Raw genomic sequence first — 13,939 nt, forward strand, 5'->3', positions numbered from 1 at the left:
ATTTTATTTTTTTTAAAGATTTTATTTATTTATTTGACAGAGAGAGAGACAGGAGAGAGGAAACATAAGCAGGGGGAGGGGGAGAGGGAGAAGCAGGCTTCCCGCGGAGCAGGGAGCCTGACAGGGCTCGATCCCAGGACCCTGGGATCATGACCTGAGCTGAAGGCAGACGCTTAACGACTGAGCCACCCAGGCGCCCTGAGAATTAGGAACTTTAAAAATATATATATATTTCAGGGCGCCTGGGTGGCTCAGTTGGTTAAGCAACTGCCTTCGGCTCAGGTCATGATCCTGGAGTCCCGGGATCGAGACCCACATTGGGCTCCCTGTTCAACAGGGAGTCAGCTTCTCCCTCTGACCCTCTTCCCTCTTGCGCTCTCTATCTCTCATTCTCTCTCTCTCAAATAAATAAATAAAATCTTAAAAAATATATATATATATATTTCAGCTAGAATTATTCCTAGTAGAAATGTTACTTTTCTAATAAAATACTAAAATATACATGTGTATGAAAAAAATCGCAACCCCTGGAGAGAACCTCTGTAAATAATTTGGTGTATTTTCTTCATTTGCTTCTCCATGGATCAATATTTTGTTTTTGTTTTTTTTTTAAGATTTTATTTATTTATTTGACAGAGAGAGACACAGCGAGAGAGGGAACACAAACAGGGAGTGGGAGAGGGAGAAGCCGACTTCCCGCCCAGCAGGGAGCCCATTGCGGGGCTCAATCCCAGGACCCTGTGATCATGACCTGAGCCGAAGGCAGATGCTTAACGACTGAGCCACCTAGGAGCCCTGGATCAATATTTTGTATTTTGTATATACTTGCACAGTTTTTTCTCTTAATATCATTTGCACATTTCTAGGTCATAAAACATCTTTGTAAACACTGCTTGTAGAGGCTGCTTAACATTTTATCACGTGGGCTGTTTAACCAATCCTCTATTGTCAGACATTTATGCTGTATATGAATTTTTTCATTATTATAAATGACACTGGAAAAAATATGATTGCACATTAATTTTCAAATGCAAATGAAACAAGTGACTACTGAGTGCCTATTAAGTCTCAGGTGTGCTCTGGGCACTGGGGTTCCAAGCTTATGGTCTGGTTACAAAGACAGATCATCAAGCCTATGGTCTTCAAATGTGGTTAATTTCTTTATTTTTTTATTTTTTATTTTTTTAAAGATTTTTATTTATGTATTTGACAGAGAGAGACACAGCGACAGAGGGAACACAAGCAGGGGGAGTGGGAGAGGGAGAAGCAGGCTTCCTGACAAGCAGGGATCCCGATGTAGGGCTCGATCCCAGAACCCTGGGATCATGACCTGAGCCGAAGGCAGACGCTCAACGACTGAGCCACCCAGGCGCCCCTGTGGTTAATTTCTTTAAAAACAGAATCTGGAAGATAGATTACTACTGCTCCGAGGACGTATTGATCATTGTAAAAGATTTTTATTTTTGACTCACACTGTCAAATTCACGTTCAGAAATTTTGAGGCAATTTGTATACTTCCAACAATATATGAGAGTGATTACCCACCCCTACGTGGTGTTTGAAGGTTATCATTTGAAACCAATTCCTGATTTGGTAGAAAACAGAACACCCCCCCCCAACCCTCTGTATTCTGTAGTTTTAATTTGCATGTCTTTGGTTATTAGAACATTGACATTTTTCCAGTAGTTTCTTTCTTAAAGATTTTATTTATTTATCTGAGACAGAGAGGGAAAGAGAGAGCACGAGTGGTGGGGAGTGACAGAGGGAGAGAAGCAGACTCCCCGCTGAGCAGGCCCCTGGGATGATGACCTGAGCCAAAGGCAGACACTTAACCCACTGAGCCACCCAGGTGCCCTAGTTTCTTCAAATAGTTGCGTTCTCTACTAAACGCTATTCATGGAATATGCCTTTTCTTCCTTACCAATGCTTGATATTTCTCTTTTCATTTATTATGTTCTTACCATTTCTAGGATCTGTTTCTAGGCTTTTTTTTTTTTTCCTGGTTTGTACCACACCGGGTTGACTACAATAGCTTTATAATGTAAGTATCTGTTAGAGCAAGTCCACCCTCATTTGTGGGAAATGATAGCTGTTTTTGGTTATTTATTCTTGCAGATGAACTTAGAAATTTGTCAAGTCTGGTTAGGATTACATTAATTTTATGCATTACGTTCAATATACATTTACATTTAATATTCGTTAAATTTATACATTAATCTGGAAAGAATAGTCGCATAACCAGCCTTCTGAGGGGGATTATTGAATTGGCTTACTGTTTTGGCTAGTGCTAGGGCACAACTTCCCTGCACGGCAAGTCTGGGTTCTGACTTTGACTGTGGTGTATTCTTTTGTTTGGTGTCCAAAGTAGAAAGACGTCCATTAAGTAACTCCCTAGAGAAGTGGCTAAGGCTCAGGGGCAGCTCCAGCCTCTCAGCAGGCCATCTGAACGATTGCCACGAGCCTGGGTCCAGGCGGGCCAGCTTAGGCACAGTCGCTTGACCCCAGGGGCCTGCGAGGGGCTGCGGTCACCGGAAGGGGCTGGCTGAGCACCGCGTGCTCGCGACCTCCGCGCCCTCTGAGCAGGTAAGGCCAGCCCGCGGGGCTGCAGGAGCCGGGACCCGAAGGGGCGCTGGGGTCAGGGGTCAGGGAGTCTCCTTCCCCTCCGGACCCAAACGGCCTGGGCCTCCTCGGGAGCCGAGATCATGCCTCCTGCAGTCCCGGGGGTGCTGCGCCTTTGACCGTGGGGGTCCCGGCGGGGGGCACAGAGCCGGGGTGCGAAGGTGTCCTGGAGGTGGGGCGCACGCAGGTTGCTAAGGGGTTCCTGATGGGGGCCTCCGAGAGGTCAGGGTCAGGCTCAAAGGGGGTCAGCTCTGAGTGTGCGGGCTGGGCGTGGGCCTGTGGGGGTCCAGAGTCCTCCTCCCGGGGGTGGGTGGGCGGTCCGGGCGTTTCGGTGGTGCTGTCGCGGTCCCGCCCCTGCACCTGGGGTCGGGGTCGGGCGGGGCGCCCACGGTCGGGGTCCCCGGCTCCTCCGCGCGCCCCTCCCCCACGGCGCCGTCCAGCAGGCCTGTCGCCCCGCCCTGCCCAGTGTTCGGACCGCTCACCAGCTCCGCCCCGCCCCCTCAGGCCCCGCCCACACCAAGAACCCGCCCCATCCCGCCCCCGGCCCCGCCCCGCCGCTCGCCCATTCAGATGTGGGTCAGGGGTGAGCGGGCGGCGCCGACGTCACAAGCTTCCAAGATGGCGCCGGGCGGGCGGCTGTGAGCGGCGCTCGGGGCGCGCTGGGCGGGGAGCCGAGCCGGGCCGGCGGCGGGCTGACGGGGCGGGCGCAGGCGGCGCGAGTCGGGCGCCGAGGACGAGGGGCCGCGGGCAGGGCCGGCCGGCCGGCGGGCGGAGCGCCGCCGCCGACGCACACGAGGTGAGAGGAGGTCGGGGGCAGCGGGGGGCGCGGGCGGGCGCGGGCGGGCGCGGGCGGGCGCGGGCGGGCGCGCCCCCGGGGAGAGGGGCGTGGGCGGGCGCGCGCCCGCCGGGGCTGGGCGGGGGCGCACGCGGGACCCCCGGCCCGACGCAGCCTGCCCCGGCTTTGTAGTCCGGGTGCCTGGTAGGGCGCGGACGGCGGGGGACCCTGGGCACAAAGCCCCGGGGCCGCGCCAGGCCGGGGCGCGGGTCTGCGGAGCGGGGGTCGGCGGGCGAGCGGGCGCCGGCTCTTTGTGCCTTTTCATTAGCAATCTAATCCGAACAGCGTCGGGCGAGCTGCGCTGCCTGACAGGCGGGCGGGCTTCCATTATGCAAACGGCCCAGCGCCCGCGGCCGCCCCTCGTAGGGGGATTTTGCTATTTCCAGAACTGCGGCCCTTTTCTGGCTGCCCGTCCCCTTTTCTTGCTCCCTCCCCGCGGGAAGACCGGCCTCGGCAGGGGCAGGGTTGGCCTTGGAGGGACCGCTCCCAGAGGGCCAGGCCCTGCGGCTGGTGGGCTCGCTGCCCTGCCCCCAGACCTCTCCTGTAGGCAGCCACTTGGCAGGAAGAGAGATGGGCTTGGGGGAGGGGGTCGGCTGGCAGAGGAAGGGGGCTGAAGGGCCTCAGCTTGTCACTCTGTGTATCTACGAAGATGCTTCATATCCACATAGACTTATTTGGTGGCGGGGAGGCAGGGATGCCTCTCCCTGGGGGGCAGTGACTTATGGAGGGGAGGGAGGGAGGGTCAGATAATGCGCCCAGCGGCCCCACCCAGAACAGCGTGGGACTGCCTGGGGAAGGGAGCCTAGTGCTGATCCGGATGGGTTGGAACGGTTTTGAAGTTATTTATTCGTGTCTTATATCCCCTCCACCCTCAGTGTCTTTCTTAGTAGGAGTTGCCAAGCACATCTGGAAAGCTAGGTTTCCGTCCCCCCAGCCCCCAACAGCAGGAGGGGTGTAACCCAGGGAGGCCACCCCTCTGACATATGTGGTGGGGGGGAGGGGCAGAGCTTTGCCCATAGGAATCCTGTGGCAGTGGATTGTTGACTGATGTGGGGATGGCCGCGCTGGGGGGAGGAGGAGAGCTGGCAGGTAGTGGAGGGGCCTCCAGAGCTTCTAGGCTGAACTTGGGGCTGTTCTCCAGGGACTTTGGATGGAGGGATGGGAGCTAGGTCATCCAAACCCAGGACCTTTCTGGATCTAGCATTTATTGGTTCCTGGCTCCTGGCCTTACTTCTGCCCTTACGTTCCCATCTGCCAACTCTGGACTTGCCGGCCCTTTTAGCAGACGTTTTCAGGAGCACGGGCCATGTGGCTGGTCTGTAGCCCTGGCTCCAGGAGAGAATGTACACTTAACAGAGCTGGGTTGCTGGAGTGGTCTGGAAAAAAAGCAGATGGGCCGGCCTCAGGCTGGCCTCCAGAGACAAAGCTGTGTGGTGAGATTGCTGGTTAGCTGGCTCTTAGCACCAAGGGGGGGGGATGGGAAGCTGATACTTGGGGGTTGAACTGAGTCTTTTGGCCCAGGAGTAGGTCGCCTTGCCTTCGAGTGAACCTTTGGTCTTGTATAGTTGGGCTTATGAAAATCTCTGGGTCCCACTGGAAGGCAGTAGACTCAGAAGGCTGGGGGAGGGCTCCCCACCTGCCTGCTCACCTTAGGGGTCAGAACTCCCAGGTTGGTCTGCTTTCCTTTGGCTTCTGGCTTTCTGCAGACCAGTTGTGGGGGAGTTGCTGAGTACCTCTTGCCCAGCTTCTCTGGCCGTTTGACTCAGAGTGCTGGTGTGTGCCCAGAATTTCTCCCTGCAGTGTTTTCCTGCCAGTTGTTAGGACTTGTAGATTAGTCACTCAGCTTTTACAAGCGATTCCTGAAAAGAAAAATCTCCCTCTGGTTGCTGGCTCTGCATAGAGGAAGAAGCAGCCCGAGGGAGCCAGGCCTTTAATTAAGGCAAAACTGAAATGATTGCTGCAATTGCTGGAAGGAGAAGCAGCAGTGCAGGTGGGGCAGAGGCGCTGCGTCCTGTCCTGCCAGGCAGTACCTGCTCTGGGGACAGGTAGGCAGGAACCCATCCTCATTCCCTGCTCTTGGCCGGCAGCCCAGCCTTCTCCACAAGCTGCAGTCCTGGATTAATCCTCACGTAGTGTTTTCTTTCCATAGATCAGATTTCTCATTTTGTTAATAAGCACAGCCTCCGATCCACTTGAAGTCAGCTGTCGTGGACTTGGAGCAACAGGGTTTTGCATTATTGAGCTGACAGGCCTGCTGCCTTCCCGGAGTTCTTATTGTGTGTCAGGGTCAGGTCTGGTGGTGGTGGTGGTGGTGGTGGTGGTGGGGTGGGTGGCTTGGGGGCAGTGCCTTTAAATCAGCAGCTAGCCCCCAGAGAAGGGCTGGCTGGGCAATTCTGGAGAGTCGGAGGAATGAGGAGGGAATAAAGTTCAGTTTACCCAGGGGACCTGTGGTGTTGCCCTTTTGCTGGCCTGTTGGCCTCAAGCTGTCAGCCCCACCCAATAGCTTGCTTGCCTTGCCCACTGGGGCTGAGGGCCACTGCCCCCAGGACCTGATCACTAAGAGGGTGGGGGCTCGTCCTGTTTCTGGCACCTGGGAGGCAGCTTTCACCATTGAGAAGAAACAACCAGTCAGGTTCTTGCCCTCCTGGCTCTTGGATCCTGGCTTGGGAGGGACTCGTGGAGGGCAGTGAGAGGGAACTGGACTTAGAAAGTCTGGAGTGCGACATTGGCTCTGCCGTTTACTCTCCGTGTGACCTTGGACAGTGATTGATTCTGAGCCTTAGTGTCCCCGTGTCTAAAATGGGAGCAAAACTTGAGTTTACATTCATGTATCACTGCCCTCGAGAGCTCAGCCTGGGGCAGACAGGCAAACAAACGATTATAAGATAGGCTGATAAGGGCTGGCACGGTGCTGCATGCAGTGCAGAGGCGCCGCGGGGCTGGTGGCTGCAGCTGCAAGGCATGGAGGAAGGGGCCGGCTCTGGGCTGGAGGAGAGCCACAGATGCCATGCTGGGTTCAGGTTGGCTGTAGGAGAGGGGTTTTAATGCGGAGCGCATGGAAAGACAGTGGCGGTGTGGAGTGTGGCCAGGGAGACGGGAGAGGCGCGAGACTGCAGACGCTGTGTGTTAGAGAAGCTAGCACAGGAGCGCCCTCTGTGTGCCAGGCACCTGGGAGGCTCTTTCGTAAGCTTTTTATGCCTTCAACAAGATTTTCTGAGAACAGACACCCCAGGGGCGCAGTGCCCAGCCCCTGCAGCTCGGCTGGATCGTGCTGGTCTCTGACTCTCACGGCCTTGCCAACAAGTGGTCGGCCGTAGGCTGGGAGATAGGGGCACACTCGAGTTTTTTCGGAACCCTTCCAGGTCAGCACGCCGGATAGTCTCCTCTTACAGACGGTAAATGAGACTCAACTGGGAGGTTACATAACTTGCTGGGGCTGCAAGTAAGCAACTGGTCAGGCTGGGGCTGGAGGATAAAAATGCCTTTGACTCCAGGGCTTTGTGAGGGCCCGTGTGGTGTGGAGTCTGGAGAGATCTGAGCTCCAAGCAGGGAGAGGCCAGCAGACAAGCCCCCTCCCCAAGAGGATCCTGGTTCCGGCTTAGGGGCTTCCAAACAAGCCAGGCCAGTTTGACTCTGCCTGGCACCGCCAGCCTGTGCTTCCTGCTGGGAGGGGCCTTGCCCTAAGGGATAGGGACCTGGGCTGGGGGAGGTCTCTGAGAGCTCCTGTAGCCTGGAGTGGTGGGAGTGGCGAAGCAAGGCAAAGCAAGAGTAGTGGGTGGGGGTTGAGGTTTGTATGTGGGCCCCCAGTGAGCTTGATAAGGAAGGGAAAGCCAGGAGGCGACTCCAGGCCTGTCACAATCCAGAGGGAAGGGCCCCGGCTGGGCTGCCTCTGCTGAGGGAGGGTGTGGCTGGACTTCGTTGAGAGAGTGACCCTAAGAACCTGCCTGGGACAGTCAGGAAGGGGTTCAGAGCCTCTCCTTCAGACGGCTCAGTTTTCATGTTTTTCATGGTAATGTCGCACGTAGGTGGAGGAAGAGGGGATTGTGGCCTTGGGGTTAGAGCAGGCCCTTCTGTGGGTGAGAGGGGACAGAACAGCTAAGGGACCTTGCTGCTGCTTCTGAGATACGGAGCCCAGAGTGGGTGCCTGTTTCCTGTTTGAGGGTAACCCACCTCCGTGGGCACTCGGGGTAGGGATGAGGAGGGAGAGTGGGGTATGGAAAGGCAGGTGGCCTCGTCTTCCAGGGCCATACCTCCAGCTCTCCCTGTCCATTCCATGGCAATCCCAAGGGCCACTAAGGAAAGGCAGTGTTCGGGCTTGGCTGGGGGGCCGCTTCCAGGTGGGGAGTTGGCCTCTTGAGATAGATGGAAGCCGCTGTGCAGACTTGTCCCGTGCAGACTTGTCCCATGCGTTCCACGCTGTGGCGGCGGTGGCCTCAGGCTTCTTTCCCAGCAGCACCTGTGGGTGGGTGGGTTCTCTCAGTGAGTATCGGGAGGGGCCTTTCCAGTGCCTTGAGAACAGTAACTACCCGCCACGTAACCCTACACCCCCCCCCCCCAAGGTGTTCCCATCGCCACACTGGGGTCTGAGCTCCCTTGGCCTCTTCATCAGCCTGGGTACAGGCCCTTTAAGGAGGAGGAATGCCCATGGCCTTTGTAGTACCCTCACCTGTGCTGCTTTGGAAGCTCATAAGATATTGGTGAATTCTTGTTCCTGAAATGAATGAGAAGCGAGAGTAGAGTTGATGGCTGGGAAGGTGGGGTCTGAGGCCTCCGTGGCCTGCCCCTCTGTGGACACCATGGTACTTTCCTTGTGATGAGTGCTTGCTACACATTGACCCATTAAGTATGTGCTGGTACCTGTGTTGCCTGGAAGAGGCCTGCCTGCTGGCGCCCTGGTTCTCAGCTAGGCACATGAGGATCACCTGGGAGCTGGTAGAGGCAGGCGCAGCCCGGACTATTTCTAACATCCATGTTTCCTAAGACTTGGAAATGAATTTGATGTGTAGCTAAGATCGAGAACCACTGCTTTAGCAGGTGATGAATCTATGTTGGTAATAGAATCAAGCAAGTGGTGAGTCTAGATTGACCAATGCATTATGATCTGGGGTGGTCATGAACTGCCTTACTCTGATGGCCCAGTGGGATCGAATTTACAGAACAAGTTGGGTTGATTCTGTTAGTTACTAGGGTCTTGGAGAAGCACCAGACACAGAAGGGGTCCCTCTTATGTGGCAGTGGGAGAGACCCCCAGGCTGTGTGCACTAAGGGGGCATCTCTTCGGAGGTCCCTGGAGAGCCGCCTGCTGCTGTTGACCCCAGGACTTTACATCCTGCTTGGTTTTCAGAGTTTACCTGTTCTGGTGTTGGGGTTGCATTCTTGGGTCCTGGTTGACCTCTGTGTGTCCTGGCCGGGCCTGACGTAGTGACATTTGGGGTCCTTGTGGCTCCCTAATGAGCGCACTGTGACCATAGCTGGGGACCCCTGGGACCCGAGCCCCTATTTTTCTCTTTGACTTCAAGGTCCCCGGGAGAGAGAGATTGGTCCCTGAGGTTGCTCTTCTGGATGGTTATCTGGGCAGGACACAGAGTAATGGGGGGTGGCTGTGAAAGGGCATTGGAGGTAGAGCTTCAGGTAAGACCTGGCTCCAGCTCTCTTTGCTAGAACAGAACGGTGGGGCGGTCCTGGGGTTTAGTGCTTATCTATGGGCAGATGGAACCTAAGACAGCCCTGCTTGCTCTGGGCAGCTTACAGAATGAGGTGAGCAGCAAGGCCCCTGAGTCTGGTGTGGTTCTTGTTGGTGTCCTGGTTAGGAAGTGCTGCCTATTAGGGAAGGAAGACCAGCCTGGGCTGGGGCAGTGAAGGAGAGGGGGACCAAGAAGTCTTGGCTGGTAGTCGAGGAAGAAGTGGGTGGTGTTGGGAGCACAGGCAGGGTGTCCTTCCTCTGTTCTTTCCTGCCTGTGCACATCTTGGTAGATGGACTCTGGGGTTCTGTCTTGAGAGCTAGTGATCCTGGGGGTGGGTTCCTGCCTCAGCTCTTCTGTCTCTTTGTCCCCCCCGCCACAGGACTTCCCTGCTCTTCCTGCCAGTAGAAAGTGGCTGATGGTTTGTGTCTGACAGGTTCTACTGCAGCTCGGCTTGCATACTGGGAGAAGGGTGGTTCCCACAGAATTCCTGACGGAATGCTAGGGAAGTAGTGGCAGAAGAGGGCCAGGGGCTCACTTTTGGGCTCTTACCCCACGGTAGCCCTTGTGGGCAGTGTTCCGAATTTAACCCGTGGGACATAGCCCATACAGTGCCAGTCATTTTATCAGTCTTCGCAGTACAAGTGGCTCAGAGAGGTTAGGCAGTTAGTCTCAAGTCACACAACTTGGAAGCTGGTAGAGAAGTTAAATCTTTTTTTTTTTTTAAGATTTATTTATTTTAGAGAACACAAGCGGTGGGGGGGGAGGGGCAGTGGGAGAGAGAATCTTTTTTTTTTTTTAAAGATTTTATTTATTTGAGAGAGAGAATGAGATAGACCATGAGAGGGGGGAGGGTCAGAGGGAGAAGCAAGCTCCCTGCTGAGCAGGGAGCTGGACACGGGATTCATCCCGGGACTCCAGGATCATGACCTGAGCCGAAGGCAGTCGCCTAACCAACTGAGCCACCCAGGCGCCCTCCCTGGGTCATCCTTATCCTTCCAGGGCCAACTCCTTCCCTTCTGGCACGTTGGACTGTGTAAACTTGGGCTTTTGTTGACCAGTTTCAGAGGATCCGTGAGGGGGATGGTCTGGGGGTTCCTGGGAACTCCGAGCTGAGCTCCTTTCCTTCCCTTGGTGTCCTCATTGCGGGCGGATGAGAGGTGCTTGGGCACTGCCAGCGGTGCTGTGTGGGACTGGGCAGGTTGGCGTCTCTCTTAGCAGTGTGAGGCTGTTTCTTGGTAGATGGGTGATCTTGGTGATGAGGAGAGGGGCCAAGCCATATAGCCTGGTCAGGTGCCCTGGGCCAGCTCTAGCAGGTGCCTTTCTCACCTGCCACTAGGCTCCAGGTGCAGGTGGGTCGAACACTGAGCCTGGGTTGTCCTTTGGCTGTGGTAGGTGAACCTGAGTGCCAGAGGGGTGCAGGCCGGGGGAGAGGACTGTTTCCAAAGTCCCACATTCCATGCATGTGTTGACGCTGATAAGGGCAGCAGGGCTGGCTTAGCTGCTTTGGGCAGGAGGGGACTTTGACTTCATGCCCCCAGCAGGCTGCGAGCTTGCACATCCTGCTTCCTGTAGCACCCCTCCCCCACCTCCCTCTCTGACCACCTCTGCCTCAGGAGGGCTGGAGCAGTCAGCCTGGGACCTACAGTGTACAGAGGCCCAGCTTGCTCATAAAGCATTGCCAGCTCTGAGTAAGCAGGCCTTTTTGGAGGTCTCTTCAGAGTTTTCTGTCAGCCCTGCCTCTTAGAGTATTTGGTGAACAAATGTGGTTTTGGGAAGAATGCCTCTCTGCCTCACTTTCCTTTCCTGTAAAATGGATTGTTAGAAATATTTGAGCCTAGTGCATATCAGCTGTTCTCAGTGATTTGTGGACCACTTGGGGTCCCCAAGACCCTTTTCATAGTACTTAGAAGTTACTGGCCTTTGTCCTGTGCAAAGCTGTGGTGGGTGGTACGCATCACCCAGAGTTGTAGTGCTCCAGATGGAGACAGCCAGTCTTAATGAGTGTCCTGGGGAAGCAGTACAGATGACTGAGGAGTATATCTAGACCCTGGGGTACACGTCTTTTTAGTATTAGTGACAAAATGGGGACTCTTCATGACTACTGTGAAGTATAACTGTTGTCTCTGGAAAGCATTTTGCATTTGTTTGGGCTGTGCTCTGAACTAGCTGCTTTTTCTCCTGGAACATTGTTTTTAGTTAAAAGAACGACCGACAGACAAGGTGTGGTTATTCAGACTTGGAGAATTTGTTCAGACATTTTCTCAAATGCAGAAGGTGAGCTTTGCCACGTCAAGGAAAACAGCTGATGATATGTGTTGCCAATGCTAGAACCCTCAAGGGAAAATGAGTTTTGGAAAACTCCTATCCATCACTGTGAGCCTGACTTAGCCTTCACTGATAAGATCAGCGGTGATATTAACACATGGAGTTTTTTGGTGTCTATAATGAAATGTGATGACATTTGGAAGATCTGATCAATTTACTGAACCAAAATTTTCCAGATGACCAGTGCTTGAAGTTGCACAATCTTGCGTGGATAGGAGTGCGGCATAGACCAGGGGATTTTTGCGTAACTGAGTGTGAGATAGTCACGGATACGATTTCAGAGTCTCTGTTGCAACTTTTTTTTTTTTTTTTTTTAGATTTTTAAAATTTGAGAGACTGAGCATGAGCGTGCGGGGGAGGGGAGAAGAAGAGGGAGAAGGAGAAGCAGACTCCCTTTTGAGCTTGGATCCTGATGGGGGCTGGATCCCAGGACCCTGATGATATGACCTGAGCCGAAGGCAGACATTTAACCGATGGAGCCACCCAGGTGCCCCTCCATTGCCACTTTTAAGAGACCACCACTTGTTGAGTTTCAGTGTAATGTCAATGAAGAAGAGCCACAATTAGCTGAAAGGATTATTAAAATACTCCTCCCTTTGGGCGCCTGGGCGGCTCAGACTGTTGAGCGTCTGCCTTCGGCTTGGGTCATGGGCCAGGGGTCCTGGGATAGAGCCCCGCATCGGGCTCCCTGCTGAGCGGTGAGCCTGCTTCTCCCTTTCCCTCTGCCTGCCGCTCCCCCTGCTTGTACTCTCTCTCTCTCAAATAAAAAAAAAAATCTTGAAAAAAATACTCCTCCCTTCTATCTGTGTAAAGTCACATTTCTTTTTCTTTTTTTAAAAATTTTACTTATTTATTTAACAGAGTGACACAGTGAGAGAGGGCACACAAGCAGGGGGAGTGGGTGAGGGAGAGCCCAGCAGGGAGCCTGACCCAGGACCTGGGATCCAGCAGGGAGCCCAGAGAGGATCCTGGGATCCAGCAGGGAGCCCAGAGAGGATCCTGGGATCATGACCCGAGCCAAAGGCAGACGCCCAACAACTGATCCACCCAGGCGCCCCTAAAGTCACATTTTTTCAGAGACTTGAATCAAAACCTCATATCGTAATAGACCTAAGCATAGAAACAGATTTGAGAATCTAGCCACTGCTATTGAGTCAGATGTTAAAGAGATTTAAAATGTAAAACAAATGCAAAAATGTAAAACTTTTCTCATTGATTTTTTTTTTAAATTTTGGGATTTTTTTCCCCATAAAAATGGTATTTATGTTAATGTTTTTAGATTTTTTTTTTTTAATTTTTAAGCAATCTCTACACCCAACGTGGGGCTCGAACTTACAACCCTGAGATTAAGAGTCACATGCTCTACCAACTGAGCCAGTCAGGTACCCCAACATGGGTTTCTTATTGCTATCTTAAATCAAGATACTGTTTTAATTGCCAGTTTGTTTAATATGGTGACTGGAACAGTAACACCAACTGTAGTAATACATAAACCGCATGTTTGCTGGGAGTCCTAAGTTGGAAGAACGTCAATGGCAGTTTTGGAAGTGCTGACAGGGGAGGGTGCTGGGCAGCACCCTTCTCTCCTTTTTCATTACCCCCTCTTCACCGCCTGCCTCTCTTCTCTCACGTATTATTTCATCCTCTTCTCTGCACTGCTCCTGCCTGGCCCGCATTTGCTCACCCAGTAACACCTTTACGAGGGCCTGCTCCACGCCCAGTGCTGCTGTGGCTGCTGGGCTAGTGGGACACAGGGTCCCTCACCTTGGGAGCCTGGTTGGGGGTGGGAGGGCATGGGCAGAGGGGAGGTGCACAGAGGGAGGCAGCTGGGCCGCTAGTGCTGACATTGGGCCCCGGGAGAAATGCAGGGCTGGCTTCGCAGAGGATGGGCACTCAGGCATGATGGTGGACCAGATTTTCTACAGAAGCACCCTGCAGGCCAGCCTGGAGTGTGGACTTTATCCAGGCATCGGGAATGCATTGAAAGCTTTAAGCAGGGGAGTGACTGGATGAGATCAGTGTTTGAGAAAGATAACTCAGGGTTGATCGGACTCCGAATTGGAGGGGGCAGAGGCTGCAGAGGGGAGATGTGTGCTAGACTTTGGTATTTTCACTTAGAGTGGCATTAACTGCCCTTCTTCCCCTCCAGTCCTTTAGAGGGTTCCTGGGATTTTCCTCCTGTTGGGTGAGGCACACCTGGCCTCCCAGGTATGGAGGCCCTAGCTTCTGTTGCTTTCTTTTAGTTAATTGATTTTTTAAATTTTGTTGCTTTCTATTTATTAGGACAGAGTGGTACTTTGTGGGCGTCTCTGGTGGGACTGAACCCTCCAAAGCCCTTCTTGGCATCTTGTTGCCATATTCGCCCAGCTGTGTGGCCCTGCAGTGTTTGGGGGGGGGGTCTGTAGGTCAAGTGACGATGTGAGGGATGCTCGAGTGAGTGTCACACAGCTATAGTCTCTGGCACTGCCCTGGATCT

General features: G+C 53.7%; 1 protein-coding gene across 4 annotated transcripts in view; it reads left to right on the plus strand.

Annotated features, from left to right (window-relative positions):
- The first annotated feature begins 3,332 nt into the window (after window positions 1-3,332).
- The window catches only part of HIC2 (HIC ZBTB transcriptional repressor 2), a 30,457-nt gene continuing 19,850 nt past the window's right edge, over window positions 3,333-13,939 (plus strand). For 3 of the 4 annotated variants that reach the window (XR_003517085.2, XR_003517086.2, XM_027577045.2), the window contains exon 1: window positions 3,333-3,415. The gene's annotated coding sequence lies outside the window, so the exon portion shown is untranslated. Of the gene's footprint in view, window positions 3,416-11,905; window positions 11,951-13,939 lie in introns of those variants that run through there. The other variant, XM_027577046.2, reaches the window with a different exon arrangement.

This window comes from Zalophus californianus, chromosome 14 (genome assembly GCF_009762305.2).
Source record: "Zalophus californianus isolate mZalCal1 chromosome 14, mZalCal1.pri.v2, whole genome shotgun sequence".
In the NCBI taxonomy this organism is placed as follows: domain Eukaryota; kingdom Metazoa; phylum Chordata; class Mammalia; order Carnivora; family Otariidae; genus Zalophus; species Zalophus californianus.